Source organism: Macaca nemestrina, chromosome 12 (assembly GCF_043159975.1).
Source record: "Macaca nemestrina isolate mMacNem1 chromosome 12, mMacNem.hap1, whole genome shotgun sequence".
Classification (NCBI taxonomy): domain Eukaryota; kingdom Metazoa; phylum Chordata; class Mammalia; order Primates; family Cercopithecidae; genus Macaca; species Macaca nemestrina.
Genome location: NC_092136.1, coordinates 96,749,917 through 96,765,637, shown reverse-complemented (window position 1 = coordinate 96,765,637; position 15,721 = coordinate 96,749,917). Strand labels below are relative to the sequence as shown.

General features: G+C 36.3%; 1 pseudogene; it reads left to right on the top strand.

The window, feature by feature from the left end:
- Nucleotides 1-259: 259 nt before the first annotated feature.
- Nucleotides 260-762, top strand: LOC139357367 (nuclear nucleic acid-binding protein C1D pseudogene; annotated as a pseudogene).
- The last annotated feature ends 14,959 nt before the right edge of the window (nt 763-15,721 follow it).

Below are 15,721 nucleotides of genomic sequence, written 5' to 3'. Positions count from 1 at the left end.
CTGCATGTTCTCACTCATAGGTGGGAATTGAACAATGAGATCACTTGGACACAGGAAGGGGAACATCACACAACGGAGCCTATTGTGGGGTGAGGGGAGTGGGGAAGGATAGCATTAGGAGATATACCTAATGTAAATGACGAGTTAATGGGTGCAGCACACCAACATGGCACATGTATACATATGTAACAAACCTGCATGTTGTGCACATGTACCCTAGAACATAAAGTATAATAAAAAAATTAATTAATTGGCCCGACCGCTTTCCGGGAGACTGTAGTCGAAGGCCCTGAGTCAGCCATAATGGCAGGTGAAGAAATTAATGAAGACTATCCAGTAGAAATTCATGAGTATTTGTCAGCGTTTGAGAATTCCATTGGTGCTGTGGATGAGACGCTGAAGACCATGATGTCTGTTTCTAGAAATGAGTTGTTGCAGAAGTTGGACCCACTTGAACAAGCAAAAGTGGATTTGGTTTCTGCATACACATTAAATTCAATGTTTTGGGTTTATTTGGCAACTCAAGGAGTTAATCCTAAGGAACATCCAGTAAAACAGGAATTAGAAAGAATCAGAGTATATATGAACAGAGTCAAGGAAATAACAGACAAGAAAAAGGCTGGCAAGCTGGACAGAGGTGCAGCTTCAAGATTTGTAAAAAATGCCCTCTGGGAACCAAAACCAAGAAATGCATCAAAAGTTGCCAATAAAGGAAAAAGTAAAAGTTAACTTTTTGTTTTGATGTACACATATTCAAAAAGTACATCTTTTTTTTTCCCCCTCCACAAAATAATTCTGTGGCAGGACAAGTTTAAATGTATTTCTTATTGAATTAATATGTTAATTTACAGTAAATATGTAAAGCTAAATACTTTCCTTGCCAAAGATTGTTATCTTTATTGATTTGCACTGAAGATTTTAACATTGTGATATATTATATATTTATAATTTACCATCTCTTTTGATGAGACTCTTATTTCTTTATATAGGTCAATCTTGCAAGTACCATTTTATAAGCAGCTGTGAAATTTACGTGAAATGTTCTTTGTAAACATTTGTACTATTTTAAATGAATAATGACCTTATGATGTATGCTATCTGTAGGCCGAAATTACAGGTACATCTGTTTTCACTATATGACATTAAGAAAGCATGAAATGACTTAAATGTTCATTTTTTTCTGTAGTTATTTTATCATGTTTTCATGATTTTAGGAATTACTGCTTTGTTGATATTCAAAGTGTGAAACTAAAACTTTATGGTTGTACTTTAATTCTTGGCATGTTGCCTCTATGTCCCATTTAAAATAAAATACATTCTCATTAACTTTAGATGGGAAATAAGGTTGTATGTTGATGGATGAATTTTGGCATGATGACCATACTCTCTCAATAAAGGCTGAAAATGTTGTAAAAAAAATTAATTAATTAATTAAAAAGTACAACAAATTATTTAAATAATTTGCAGCTATAGATATGGTTCATAAAATAAAATCATATGTAGGAGTAGGTGTGCTGGATCATTCCATTGTCAATTTCATAGAGCTGGGAACAATGTGATTCAGAATTCCCTTCCCTATATGGTTCCAGGTCAGAGTTGGACAAAATAGGAAGCTGTATCAGGTTTGAGATGCAAAAAAAATGGAGTAATGATGTCTAAGTCTGCTATAACAAAATATCATGGACTGGATGGCTGATAAACAATATAAATTTATTTCTCACATTTCTGGAAGCTTGGAAGTCCATAATAAAAGCACCAGCAGATTTGATATCTGGTGAAGACTTGCCCCTTCATATATGGTCATCTTCTCCTTTTGTATTCACATGACAGAAGGGGTGAGGGATCTCTCTGGGGCTTCTTTTATGGCACTGATCTCATTCATGAGGGCTCTACCCTTATGGCCTAATCACATTCCAAAGACCCCACCTCCTAGTACCATCACCTTGGGTTTTGGAATTTCATCATATGAATTTGAGGGGGATGCGTGCATTGTCTACTACAAACAGCCATTATGCTCTGAAAGATTCCAAGGTCTTAATTCTATAATGGACAGACACAGAGGCACACACCTGGGTCCAGTGTGCCATCTCTTTCCTCCACTTTGTATCCAGTTTTTTTCCCCAACTGATGGCCAGGCTGAAGAACAACAGCCTCAGCCCTCCCCTAGATGCTTACCTGTTCACCCCAGAGTTATTAACTGCACAGACACCAGAGCTATCCATAGCCCAGTGTCCCCTTGGCTGCACCCATAAGGCAACTTGTTTGTCAAATATCCTGAAAGGTTCTACTTGTCCACCTGTGCCAGGGATCTTCCAGCTCCCACATCTAGAACTCTGCTTTTTTAGTTCCCCCTACAACTGTATAATGAATCTTTTATCACACATCACCTGTAGTGCTTCTGCTTCCCTAACTAGACTCAACTGATAAAATGGATTTTTGATATCAAACATTATTGTTAGGATATCTCTCTTCTTCAGTTTCATCAAATTAGATATCAATACCTATTGATAGCAGTAATCTTATCTTAATTTTAAAAGATTTGTGGAATAAAATGTGCTATTCTTTTACAAAGAGAACTGCATTATATTCAGATACTATGTAACTTCTAGAGAACCTTCATAATATTTTATATTAGTAATATCATAAGTAAATTGACACCAATGTAATTCTAATTATTTATATAATAATATCAGGATGTTATTATTTGAAACCTTTTATTTTCAATTTTTAAATATTTGTTGTTTAATATATATTAATATAAGTGATATCAGGAGAAAAGTCCATGTTTTATCTCTTCCTCCTATTAATGTCTCACTACAGAAAATTATGTCCAAAAACATAAAGAAGTGTTTAAGGAATCAGAGATTGTTTGACCTAAAAGAGGCTCAAAAGCTAATTCCCCATACCTTTGTTCCTATTCTTGTGATTTCACTTACCCATTTTATACAGATATATATTATTGACTAGACTATGAGTTTGAGAGCAAATTTTCTTGAGAACAAGAATTGCATCCTATCTATATCGGAATCCCCAGTGACTAGCATAGTATCTGACACAGGTTGGCATAACATTTTTGAATAAATGAATGAGTGAAGTATTTGTCCACCCTTGCCTTCTGTCAGGTACCCTTTTCTACTTACTATAGCTACATAACAAATTATTCTAAAACTTATTGGTTAAAAACAAAAAGTCATTTGGTATATCTCATTGTTTCTGTGGTTCAGAAATTAAGGAGCAGCTGAGCTAGCTGGGTGGCTCTGGCTTAGCGTTTCTCATGGTGTTATAAACAGATGGTGGCAGAGACTGGGGTCATCTCAAATGTTTCTTCATTCCTTTGTCTGGTGTAGTGTTAGGAATACTCAAACAGCTGCGACCAGAACACTCAGGGCTCCTCGCACATCTTCTCTCTGTGTCTTTATAGTCTCTCCATATGATCTCCATAACATGGAGGCTTTAGTTGTAGCCAGACTTCTTGAGGATGGCTCAAGACTCCCAATGTCTCTAAAAGAGAGACAGGCGGATGCTATATTGCCTTTATTGATCCAGCTTAGAAGTCATGTGGCATGGTGCCATTTTCACCCCTTTCTATTCACTAGAAGTGAGTAAATAAGGCCAATCTACATTCAAGGCAAGGAGAATTAAGCTCTCCCTTGTATGGGAGGAGTATCAAAGAACTTGCAGACAGGCTTTAAAGCTTCCATATACCTTATACAAATTCACACAAATATTTGATGCTTTCTTAAGTCACACTACTCATCAGTTTTGATACTCTACCAAAAATACACACACACACACACACAAAAATTAGCCAGGAGTGGTGGCATGCACCTGTAGTCCCAGCTGCTCGGGAGGCTGAGACAGAAGAATTGCTTGAACCCAGGAGGTGGAGGTTGCCATGAGCCAAGATTGCACCACTGCACTTCAGCCTGGGTGACAGGCGGAGGCTACATCTCAAAAAAAAAAAAAAAAAAAGAAGAAGAAGAAAAGTAAAAAGAACGGGTCTACGTTTTCGTATTAAAAGCTTTCTAATATATTGATAAGCTCAGAAAATGGTTATCATGAATATAACAGTGGATTTCACTTGCATCAGGTTCTAACTTTCCCTTTAGACAACCAACATCCCTCTAAATGTCAAAGCTCTAACTTCTGTTTTGAGGGTGTTATAATACCCACAGCCATCACAAAGTGGAGTTTCCATAAGGGATAGTTTATAAGGGGCTCAGCAAAGTTGTAAAGCACAGACACTTCTGCTGGATGGTTCATGAGCATAATGCAGATTTCTGTTTAAAAAAAAAAAAAAAGAAAAAGAAAAAGCCTTCACCAGAGAGTAAGGAGCATATTCCAGCAAGCCTGGGAGTTTATTTCAGTGGTTAAGAGTAACTATCAGTCATTGGCTCCCCTCTGTGTGATCCCTCAAATTTGGCAACATACTATGTTGGGTTGTCTCTCAAAACTTACTTCCTGTTTTTTATGTGGACCTTCCCTGTGTCGTCTCTGCTTAGGTCCAGTGGACTTTCCATCTCATGCACATGAGCTCCTGAATAAGCCTACAAATTAAATTCTCACAGAGTGAAATAATATGACTCCAACGTTGGAATATTCCAACATTCTCTTTTCTGTTTTTGTAGCATAAATTCTATGTCCTTCTTATTTCAGTAGACTTTACTTTTGATAGCCAAGGGGCTTTTCATTCAATAAGCAAATATATATTAATCACCTTTTATATGCCACACACTACTTTACATATTTAGGATATTTCAAATGAGCAAAACAAGTAAATATCTCTGTTCTTGTAACTCTACAATGAACATAACAAATAAATTATATAATGAGAAGTGCTGTGGATAACATATGAAATACAGCAGAGAAAGGCTGATCAGAGCAGGAAAGGGGAAGGCAGGTTGAATACCAAAAGCTTTGCTTTCACAATCACTTTTTTTTTTTTGATATATGCTTTAAGACAAGGATATTTCAGAAGTACAAAACTAAACTTCTTTCTTTTTCATTCCTACAACTCCCCTAATGTTCCTCAAGGCAATGTATTATCTCTGCCTGCTAAAGGCAAAGCTGTTTTGCAGAAGTGTGGAAAAGAAAGGCACACAAATTAACATTTTAGGATGCTCTCTCATTATATCAGTATTAGAGCCTACACCTTCCAGAGACAAGAATCTTCTTACAAGTATTAAATTCCTCACTTATTCTTACTAAGATATAACTATTATTTTTAAATAACTCTCTTCAGGGAAGATAGAAAAATCATAAAATATGAATGACTAAAAATATGCATGACCACCAATCCTCTGGAAACGAAAAAAAAAATGCCTTTTAATAACTGACTACCTGTTCCTATCAACCCAATCACTTAACATTGCAACAATTCATCATATAATGCCATCAACCTAAATAATAGATATGAAATCGGCCTTGAGCTTCTGTAATAAAATCTTTCTGAAAAATAAGCAAAACAAAAATAAAAGCACAGAAAACCTTGAGCAATATACAAAATCAAAGATTAATTTTTAAATTTAGCACTTTCTTTAGAGATTGTTGTAAACTACAGTGCTGTGACTAAAAAAATTATTGAAATAATTAAACGTTTTTCCCTTACTTTCATACCTCACTCTACTTATACCTGGTAAGTCTTTTCTTAGACACATGGAATGATAGAAAGTATAAATAATCTGAAATCAAAGGTACTTGCTATGTTTTTTTAAAAATCTGTAGTCTTTTGACAAGATAAAATTAAGAGAGAGAGAGAGTGTATATGTGTGTATGTGTATGCGTGTGTGTTGTGTCTTTGTATGTGTGTCTGTGGTTGGGTAAAGAAAGGCTTTTGGAGACAAAGAAACATGATAGATTACTCCTGATGGGAAAGTGAAGAGAGATCTGTGGGTGATGGTGTGAGAGTAAAAGTTTTGACGATACAAGATAACAGCCCAGAAATCAGAAAGAATGGCTGTATGATGCACACTGGAACCAGATTTAAAGGAAAGGGTCTCAATATTATCAAAACTGTTACGCCATCAATGTGGAGTGTCAAAACATATGACAAGGCAGGTTTAAAGAATGACGAAGAAACTCAGACACATACAGGCAAAGAAAAACAGATAGGAAGTTCTAGAATAAAATCGCTAAATTACAAAACCATTACCCACAATGAAGGTCAAGTAGTCTTTATGCTTTGCCTTACTTACAAATTTTTTTTTATTTTTTTCCACAGGTAGTTGTAGACCGATTCATACTGAGGGACCAGCTACAGGATGATATACAATGGGCAGGTCCACAGAAAGTATCTAATTAATAATATCTAGATGGATACCTGGAATCCTTGACACAATCCTAGGAGCAGGAGGAAAGGAAAATCCAAATGACTACAGTTAATTTTTTCATCAGCCAAGCAGGATGGGGATTTGGACACAGACTTAGCAAAGAATAATAATACATAAACGTCATGTTTTTGCACAACCTAACACGATATCTAAAATTTGTTATCAGTAACAAATAGCACGATTAGATTATGAGATGCCAAAAGTTCATAAGAAGAACACAAGAACCCAAAAGAAAATCAACATAAATGATCCATCTTTTGTCTGTCTTAAAAATAGCTATACTTACTTTAGGCTCTGGTGGTTACAGTAACAGCATGGATGGGAATGAATTGAAGAAGCATCATAATATGATAAAAAGCTGTCAGCTTATTGAGATTGTGAAATGTTTGCATTTTTAATTTTGGCTTAAGAAATCATAGAGCCTGGACCTCTGATAGTGGAGAGCAATAGGCTGTTATGCATTGTTTGTGTTTCCACTGACAAGATCAGCTTGATGCCCCTCTATCTGAATCTGAAGTCAGCGAGGGATAAGGGAGCATGGCCACAAATGATGTCCTGGTGTGATAACAGCAAACTGTTACTCTGGTCTCTTGCTACATCTCATCCTGTTGTGTTAATGGGCATGTTCAGAACTCCTTTCACTCCTTTCCTACTTGCTCACCTATGAAACCTTAGCAAATCACTTATCTCTCCAGGCAGAGTGTATCCACCTATGAGGTGACGGGTCAGACTCCAGCCTCTTTCCAGCTCTCACAGTCTATGCTTCAACATACCTACCCACCAAGCTCTTTATTAAAATATGACTAGCCAGCATTCAAAACCTGGACTGCTGATGATCACAACCAAAACCTAAGGCAATACTGATAAATGTCCATTTTTTAAAAAGAATTACTTAACTACCAACATAATTTAATCATTTTAAATTATTCAAAATGAAATTATATCCAAGTGCCCCAAATCATACCTTTGTAGAAACCAAAAGTTAGTTGTAAAAAGAAAATTGTGCCGACAGTCTCAGAAAAAATTTACTAGATTCAAAGGGAAGAGTGTTTCAAGCAAACACACCACACATACAAACCTGAAAACTCATTTAAAGCCAAATACATCAACTAAATAACTGGTTTAAAAAATAAAAAAGAAAGAAAAGGAAAAAAAGAAACATTTGGATGCAACTCAGGAAATTCCAAATCAACACAGACAAACAGGTAAACAGGGAGAATGACATTGTCTCCATCTAGCCTGACTTGAATTCCTCTTTTACAAGTCCCCCGTGTTGTACACACATCCTTGTATTCTGGATACCTTGTTTACAACAGGCACAGACTTCTGTAGGGAGCACTTATATTTTTTCCCAATATTTCATTTGCAGTAAATAAAAGTTCTCTTCCATTGGGGTTGAAAGGCAACAGATGAAACAGCCTGCTCACCTTTCAATATTCCTGACTGCAAAGGATATTCTGTAAGCATCAAAAGAAAAGCTTTCCCAGAATTCAGCAGAAAATAAACAATGAAGCTCATATTTATTTTGCAACCCCTGGAGGGTTTCCAATAACTTGGTGATCTCAGTCATTAAAGAAACTGCTGGCCTATGGGGCCAGGCCTCAGGAGTGCAGATCTTCCTTGAAGAAACGTGAGATTAAATGATAGCTCTCTACAGACAGAGGAGCTTAAAAAACAAAAAACCCTACCAGTACTCATATTGACTCTTGGGGTATATTTTCAATGTAGTGTGCAAACAGTTTAGCTACCTGACTGCCACTGATGTCAATGGTGGCTGCAGAGTTAAATCCTAATCTGCCACTTTCGATAGGGACCCTACCGCTTTCTTCTCTTGCTACCACAGAGTTCATTTTGTTGCTGATAAGAGGAAAAAGAATAAAAGAAATCATTTGGCTTACAGCATCAGGCATCAGTACATTCAACTAGTGTTCATTTGAAAATGTTTGAGAAGTCAATTGTATGTAAATTTTGCCAAGACCAAACTGCACATGAGGTGATAGTCATAATAAGTATCATGATTTAATCATGATGTAATTCATATATGCATCCAAACAGCAAACTGTACCCAGCAAATGTGTTTATATTAATCTATATTACTTATTTCAGTGCTTTTTCATTAATCCTTTTAGGGTTCTTTGCGTCTTATATGTCTAAGAGCAGTAAACTCTTTTCCCAGAAAGAGGTACATATATTCAATTTTGTTAATAAAATTACACAGGGTTTGCAGAGTCCCTGACATCCACTTATGGATATGACCCCCAATTCAAGAATCTCTAGTCTAGCAGATGCATCTAAATACCATAAACCACTCTCTGTGTTTGCTGTATAGGAGCATTAAAAGGAAATTTCAGGTATTTGAAGGAATGGTTCCAAATAAAGCTACTGTGCTTTTCATTGCTATTGTTTTATTCATTTAATGAAGAGAACCTCTCAGTGTTACCTCGTTGCCTATGTGGCATGCCTACATGGCCATTCTAATGAGAAGTCTGACAGTCAATTCAGTAACAACCACCAGCAACCAGTTAGCAACTATTTGTTCTATTCAGTTAACTCACAAAGGCTATCTGTTCTGCATACCTTATTTGGTGAAGCTAATTCATATTTTTGAGGAGCTCACTACCAAAATCATTCTCAAGATTTTAATCTCTTAGAAAATAGTAAGGAAGCTGTACTTTCCTTCAACCTTTCTAGTAACAAACCAGTCCCTGAAATGACAATAGCAGTAAGTTACACACTTCTGAGCTTGTATACTATGGTATGTCAAAGGCAAGCTTTTAATAACTCGTTAACATTTGCCTTTGACTGAATTCCTACCATGTTCAGGGTACTCCATGGAGCTAGAAATGGAAGGAGAAAACTTGATTTCTTCCTCAAGGGTCTTTACAATCTTGTTAGCAGATAAAAGAGAGAGGGACAGGGCCAGTAGAAATATAAATACACATCTACCAATGTATAAATACAGTCATTTCACAATCTACTACCAAAAAAATCCATAGTCTTTTGACATGATAAAATTATATATAGAGAGTGTGTGTGTGTGGAGAGAGTATTGTTACACAAAGGTTAAGAAACGGAACTGGGAATCATGACAGGAAAACAACACCATACTGAATAAGTATCAAGAGCTTTGAAGAGAGTAAGAGACATGATTTGGAAAGGAGCAATTTTGAAAGCATTTCATTTAAACTTTTATCAGAAATTCCTCAAAGTTAGAGAAGTTTTTAAGTGGGTGGGGAATGTGTATTTCAACAAAAATGAAAACATCATTGAGGATGCCACTAGAAATTAGGACATTTAGAATCTATCAACATAAAGGGTCGTATATCTGAACAGGAATTGTCCTATCCAGGTACCATTTTTTGGATGCTGTTCGGTCCACACTGAGCACTCACATATTGAGAGAAAAGATTGACTAGGTCTATTAGGTCAAACACCTCTACTGAAGTCAGAAAGCATTTTTACTTGAGACTTTCTATAATTAACTAAATAATTAGTAAATCAGAACTTAGTCCACATTGTTGATTACATTCGTCAGTTTATTTTAATATATGTAAGTGCTAGGAAGAGAAGGCCGTGATCCCTGGCTAGGGCTCCACCCCTGGGCCTGTGCCCACGGACCTAGCTGAGGACAGGCATTTCTGTTTTCCTGCCCAAATGTTACATTTCCAAAGACCACCCTGACCCGCCACGCCCAGTCCTGTGCCTATAAAACCCCCACTTCGAGCCCCTAGCGGGCAGGCATACAAGCAGCTGGACATCAAGGGGAACACATTAGCAGAAGAAGACACAAGCAGCTGGACATTGAGAGGAACGCACTAGCCTAAGAACTCAATAAAAGACACCAGCAAGCTCGCAGGCCATTGACGGGTGGAATGACACAGAGTTTGGCCGTGGCAGTGGGAGGAGAGGCCAGGCCGCTCAACCTACTGACTCCACGGAAAAACCACCTTCCCACTCCATCTCCCTTCTGGCTCCCCATTCTGCTGAAGAACTACTTTCACTGAATAAAACCTTGCACTCACTCTCCAAGCCCACGTGTGATCTGATTCTTCTGGTACAAGGCAAGAAACCCCAGGATACAGAAAGCCCTCTCTTTTAGCCATGAGGCAGGGAGTCTAACTGAGCTAACACAAGCTGCCTACCAATGGCTAAACTGAAAGAGCATACTTTTGCCCCTGTGCTACCTCCTGGTCTGAATGTGGGTCACTTTTTTTGCCCCTAAAATCCACCAAAAGACCAAGGGAAGCCTGTCCAACATCATGATCTGTGGTCCCAGGGAAGACATTCTGTGTGATAGAAGTGAGCTTCCTGACAAGTAGCTGGGATACTTTCTTCATTCTTATGACAGCCAGGGCTGCATCCTCAGTGAGTAATAACCACTATGTAAATAAGGTACCTGTAAGCAAACAGTTTAAAATCTAGATAGCTAGATGTTCTCAATAGAAGTACTTACAGTAAGGAAGTCATTTTTCATTACTAAACCTATGTGTAATAGGTTATTTGCTATGCAGGAAACTTAATTCTTGGCTCTAAAAAGAATCTTAATAACAGCTCAAATGACATCAACACCAAAGGTATGTATTAATAATGTTATTACATGAAGCAGATGAGTAAATTACAGTTAGGCAATCTCCCAAATATTATTATGAAACACCCAAAATGATTTTCCAAAGGTAATTGATTTTTTTTTTTACTAATAGTCATAAAATGTTTCATGGTACTTCAGATTTCTATGATAAAAAATGAAGTAATATCTCTATTACTGATTAAGAAGCAATATACAGTTCATTCTCTTTTTAGGAATTTGCCCTGTCTGGTCTTTATTCAACAGAAGTAAAACATACAGACATTTGACATATCAAATTCATTTATCAGAATATAAATTGCCTCATAAATGGTCTCACTGATCTTTTGATTGGCAGATAGTACCATGCAAGGAGGGCAGAATTGGTGATTATCAAATGTCAGGAAATTGAATGATATTTGAAAAAGACTAGATTCTTTAATATTATTAAATTCCCAGAAGGTAGAGACCATCTCTTATTCATCTCCTAAAAAAAACCCATTCCTGTGCTTTGTCCCTTAAATATTTGTTTGAGTTTTCTTCTCAAGGGAGACTAATGAGACTAATCAGTTTTTAGACCACATTTCCAATGAAAGTAGTGTCACTGCAGCCCAAGGAAGAAATGAAGCCTGCTATCCATTGTAAAATAAATATAATCAGAGTTATTAAAGTGATCATTTATAATAATAATGATGAAACATCTGTCACATGAGTCAAGATTTATTTGGATGTAGATAAATTAGAGTCAGAAAAGTCTGAAACAAGAAAGAAAAGGTATAATGGGTAACCTACTGATCATTAACAGAAACAAAATGTTAAGTTTTCACCTTGACCCAAATCTACTATCTATCACTTTTTCCCATTGGAATTAGGGGATTAAGAATTATTAAAACCTAATGAGAATTTTTATCCTTCTTTGACTTGTGTGTTTTCATACTCATCTCCTGGTGGAATATTGACTAAAGCTAATTGGCAAGTATTTCAATGAAAGACAAATCCTTTACAAACCCTAGTATCCATAAAAATCGACAAGTTTCTGTTAAGAATATAGTTTGCTGAGCTCCACCTTCACAGATTCTAATTTGGTTATCTAAAGTTGCAATTTTTAAATTTTTAAAGCAATTCCCTCTAAATAGGTGTTTGTATCAAACACACTGAGAAACATGTCACAGAAAGCAGTTCTTATATATTGGTTATGTGTAAATACAGAACTTTTTATTATATGTTTGTAATCGACAAATACAACTGCAAAGGACTTAATGCAAGTAAATTCAATAGTCACTTTTAAATATTTCCTAGGCTTAGACTGTCTCCCAACCTTCATAAACCCCTCAATAAGCAGAGAATAAACAATAAAATCCAATCTGTGGAAAAATCAACATACAATTCTATTTCTTTACCTTCATGAAAAAGTTCTATTTTGAATTTTCCCTAACAGATATAGTACCCAAAAGGTGACAATATGATTGATGTCATCATGAAAACACCTAAAAAGAAGATGTAGCCATACACATATAGACATCATATTGCTTTAAGAAACCTTTTCATCATTCTGTACCTATTCCCAATAAGAGAGAAGATATGATTTGAAGGGAAAAAAATGTGGAGCCATAGGTTTTTTTAGAACAAATCTAGGATTAGAATTTTCCCATGACATATACCACTCATTTCTTTTTAATAGAGTATAACAAGCATTAAAAGAAAAAGAATTGTTTCTTTTAAGTTAGCATAAAACAGTAGGCAATAATAGCCTTGAAAGATTCAAAATAAAGGCAGTAACAATCTAGATGAACCTCCAAAGAATAAGTGTTATAAATAAAATTTGTATAGTGTATCTTATAACGCATGACCTTATTTGAGTCTCACAATAATTCTGTGAGAATAGAAATATTTGTATTTTATCCTATTACAAAAATTGAAGCTCACCGAGATGGGGAGCTCTGCTCATTAACACATAATTAGTAAACAGAAGAACAGAGAACTGAATCTACATTTCCTAGCTTCAAATTTTACAGCAAAAAACCTAATTCCAGGTCTTGAAATTTCCAAAATTTCTAAAGCATTTTTTCTTAAGTACAGTATGAATGTATTTCACGAATAATTTGTTATTTATTTATTTATATATTTATTTATTTATTTAAGACAGGCCCCTCAGCTTCCCAAGTAGCAAGGACTACAGGCACATGCCACTATGCCCAGATAATTTTTAAAAGTTTTTTGTAGAGATGGAGTCTTGCTATGTTAACCAGGCTGGTCTCCAACTTCTGGCCTCACCTTGGCTTCCCAAGGTGCTGGGATTACAGGCATGAGCCTCAATATTACACACCTGGCCTCAATAATTTACTTTTTAAGTTAATTATGTACAATTAAATGTTTTCTCATTTATAAGGGTAGCTTCAATTGCATACATGGGTATGTTTTCATTGTTGGTAGAAGAAATGTGTACATGCAGTTAGAGTACAGGGAATTGCAGACATCCCAGATCAAACATCCTAATGTATCACTATAAGGTAGAGAACAGTTGCACAAATACAGCCTGCCTCAGATGTCCAATTAATGTTTAGACTTCAGCACTTATAAAATTACCATAAAAATAGCTCAAAGCTCTAACTTTTGATACAAGGAATAAGTGATTAAAATAATAATAATAATAGTAATAAGCCTAGTGAAACAGAAATAGGAGGTCTCACCTCATTTTAGGTTACTTCCTGTCTTTAAAATCTTGGACATGACCCTGGCAGCATTTCAAAATTTCTTCTCCTACATTTCCCATAAAAAACTAGAGCGTCTAGAAGAATGTTTGTCACATAGTAAGTGTTCATTAAATATGGGTTAAATTCTTGAAAGATTTCATGAACATCTTAAGGGATAGAAAGAGGAGAAAGAAGATATGGGTGTTGTTATCTTACATTTACGTATAAAGACGCTGAGGCTTGAGGAAGTTAAGGTCACATAGCTATAAGGCATGGAGTAGAAATCTGAATCCACACCAGTGCCACACACCGGAGTCCACACTCTTAACCACTGTATTACATCATCTTTTTGTTCAATTCTTTTCTTGCTCTCTGAATCCTTTAAACTGACATAATGTACCCTAAGGGAAAATATGAGGAATTGCCCTAAAAGATTTCAAGTGGTTTTCAAAGGACAGAGTCTAGTCAGAGAATTACAGAATGTTACAAAGAACCTCAGCTATCATTCAGTCTCGTCCCAAGAACATTAAGTTTGGAGGCATTATGTAAAAGAGCAAACATCCTTCAATATGTTAATCTTCATGTTCAATATCCTAGACAAGTCAATGGCGGCACTAGAATTGAGAACTCAGGTCTCCTGATGATTAATTCAAATCACTATCCTCTGCTCTTCATGGACCTTGATTTACATACTAGCAGCCATGGATCCAGTATGGTGCTTAGGTATATATCAAGCACCTTCACGTTTCCAACCTCATCTTTAGTTGCTCCTACTGGCGGTGGTGTTGGTGGATGTACTTACAATACAAAATCATAATCCCTGTCTCCAGATTGTGAGGGATTCTTAAAAATATTAATATCTGTCTCTCTACTTCTAATAATCAAGACAAGTCTTGACCATTTTCTCCCAGAATATGCTTAGGAACCTGTTCTCAGCTTTCATCCTATTAAGGAGAAACCAGAGACACCAACTCCTGACTCTTTCACCATACCTAATTGTCCTTCTTCCCACAATATCCTAGGACCAAGCTACATGGGTATTCCATGAAGCAAAAGTTACCAAGACGTGTTCTCAGTTTTCTCCATACCTGGCTCATTGTAGAATTTTATGATGGTATCTCTCAGGGGTAGTTCTTCATATTTTCATGAAAGTCGAATGAATATACAAAATTATCTTCTCTCTCAACACAACTAATTTTCACGACTATGAACTTGAGGACTCAAAATATTACTCTGAATATTAAGAACTGAATATGAACTTTACTTATCATCCCACTAATACAATCCCAATCAGCCCCCAAGTTGAACAGATGCCTCTGGGAGATCAAGAACAAAGAAATTTTTAAAAACAAAAGCATATTTATGTATTTCAGAAATAGTATCTTTTTATAGCTTAAATTTCAGGCTATAGTGAGTCACTATGAGGAGCACTCATGCCTCACTCCAAACTTCATGCAGCTTGCTCTAAAAAGTCATGAACTGACTCAATAGCTGTTTCAGGATGGCATCCTTACCTTATACCTTTGCCAAATGTCTTAGACCTGATGGAGGCTTTTGCATCTGGGTCCCAGAAAAGAATAATTTGTAGATAACCTAATTTTGCTCTTCAGCTCTTCAGATGAAATATAAAATTTCTACTCTTACTCTGCAAAACATAAAGATATGTAAGTCTCTTTATAAAACATCTCCATTACCCAGATTCTTTTTTTTTTTTTTTTTTAAAACAGAGTTTCACTCTTGTTACCCAGGCTGGAGTACAATGGTACAATCTTGGCTCACTGCAACCTCTGCCTCCTGGATTCAAACAATTCTCTGCCTCAGCCTCCCAAGTAGCTTGGATTACAGGCATAAGCCACCACGCCCAGCTAAATTTTTTGTATTTAATAGAGACGGAGTTTCACTGTGTTGGTCAGGCTGGTCTTGAATGCCTGACCTCAGGTGATTCACCCGCCTCGGCCTCCCAAAGTGCTGGGATTACAGGCGTGAGTCACTGTGCCCGGTCTACCCAGATTTTCTTTGCTATCCATTAGCATGTTTTGAACAGGGAAGTTGCAGTTTAAATGAGTCAGAGCCCTCAAAATTTCCATCATTTGATTCTTTTAAAAAACTGCCACATTTTGTTTTATTACAAAAAG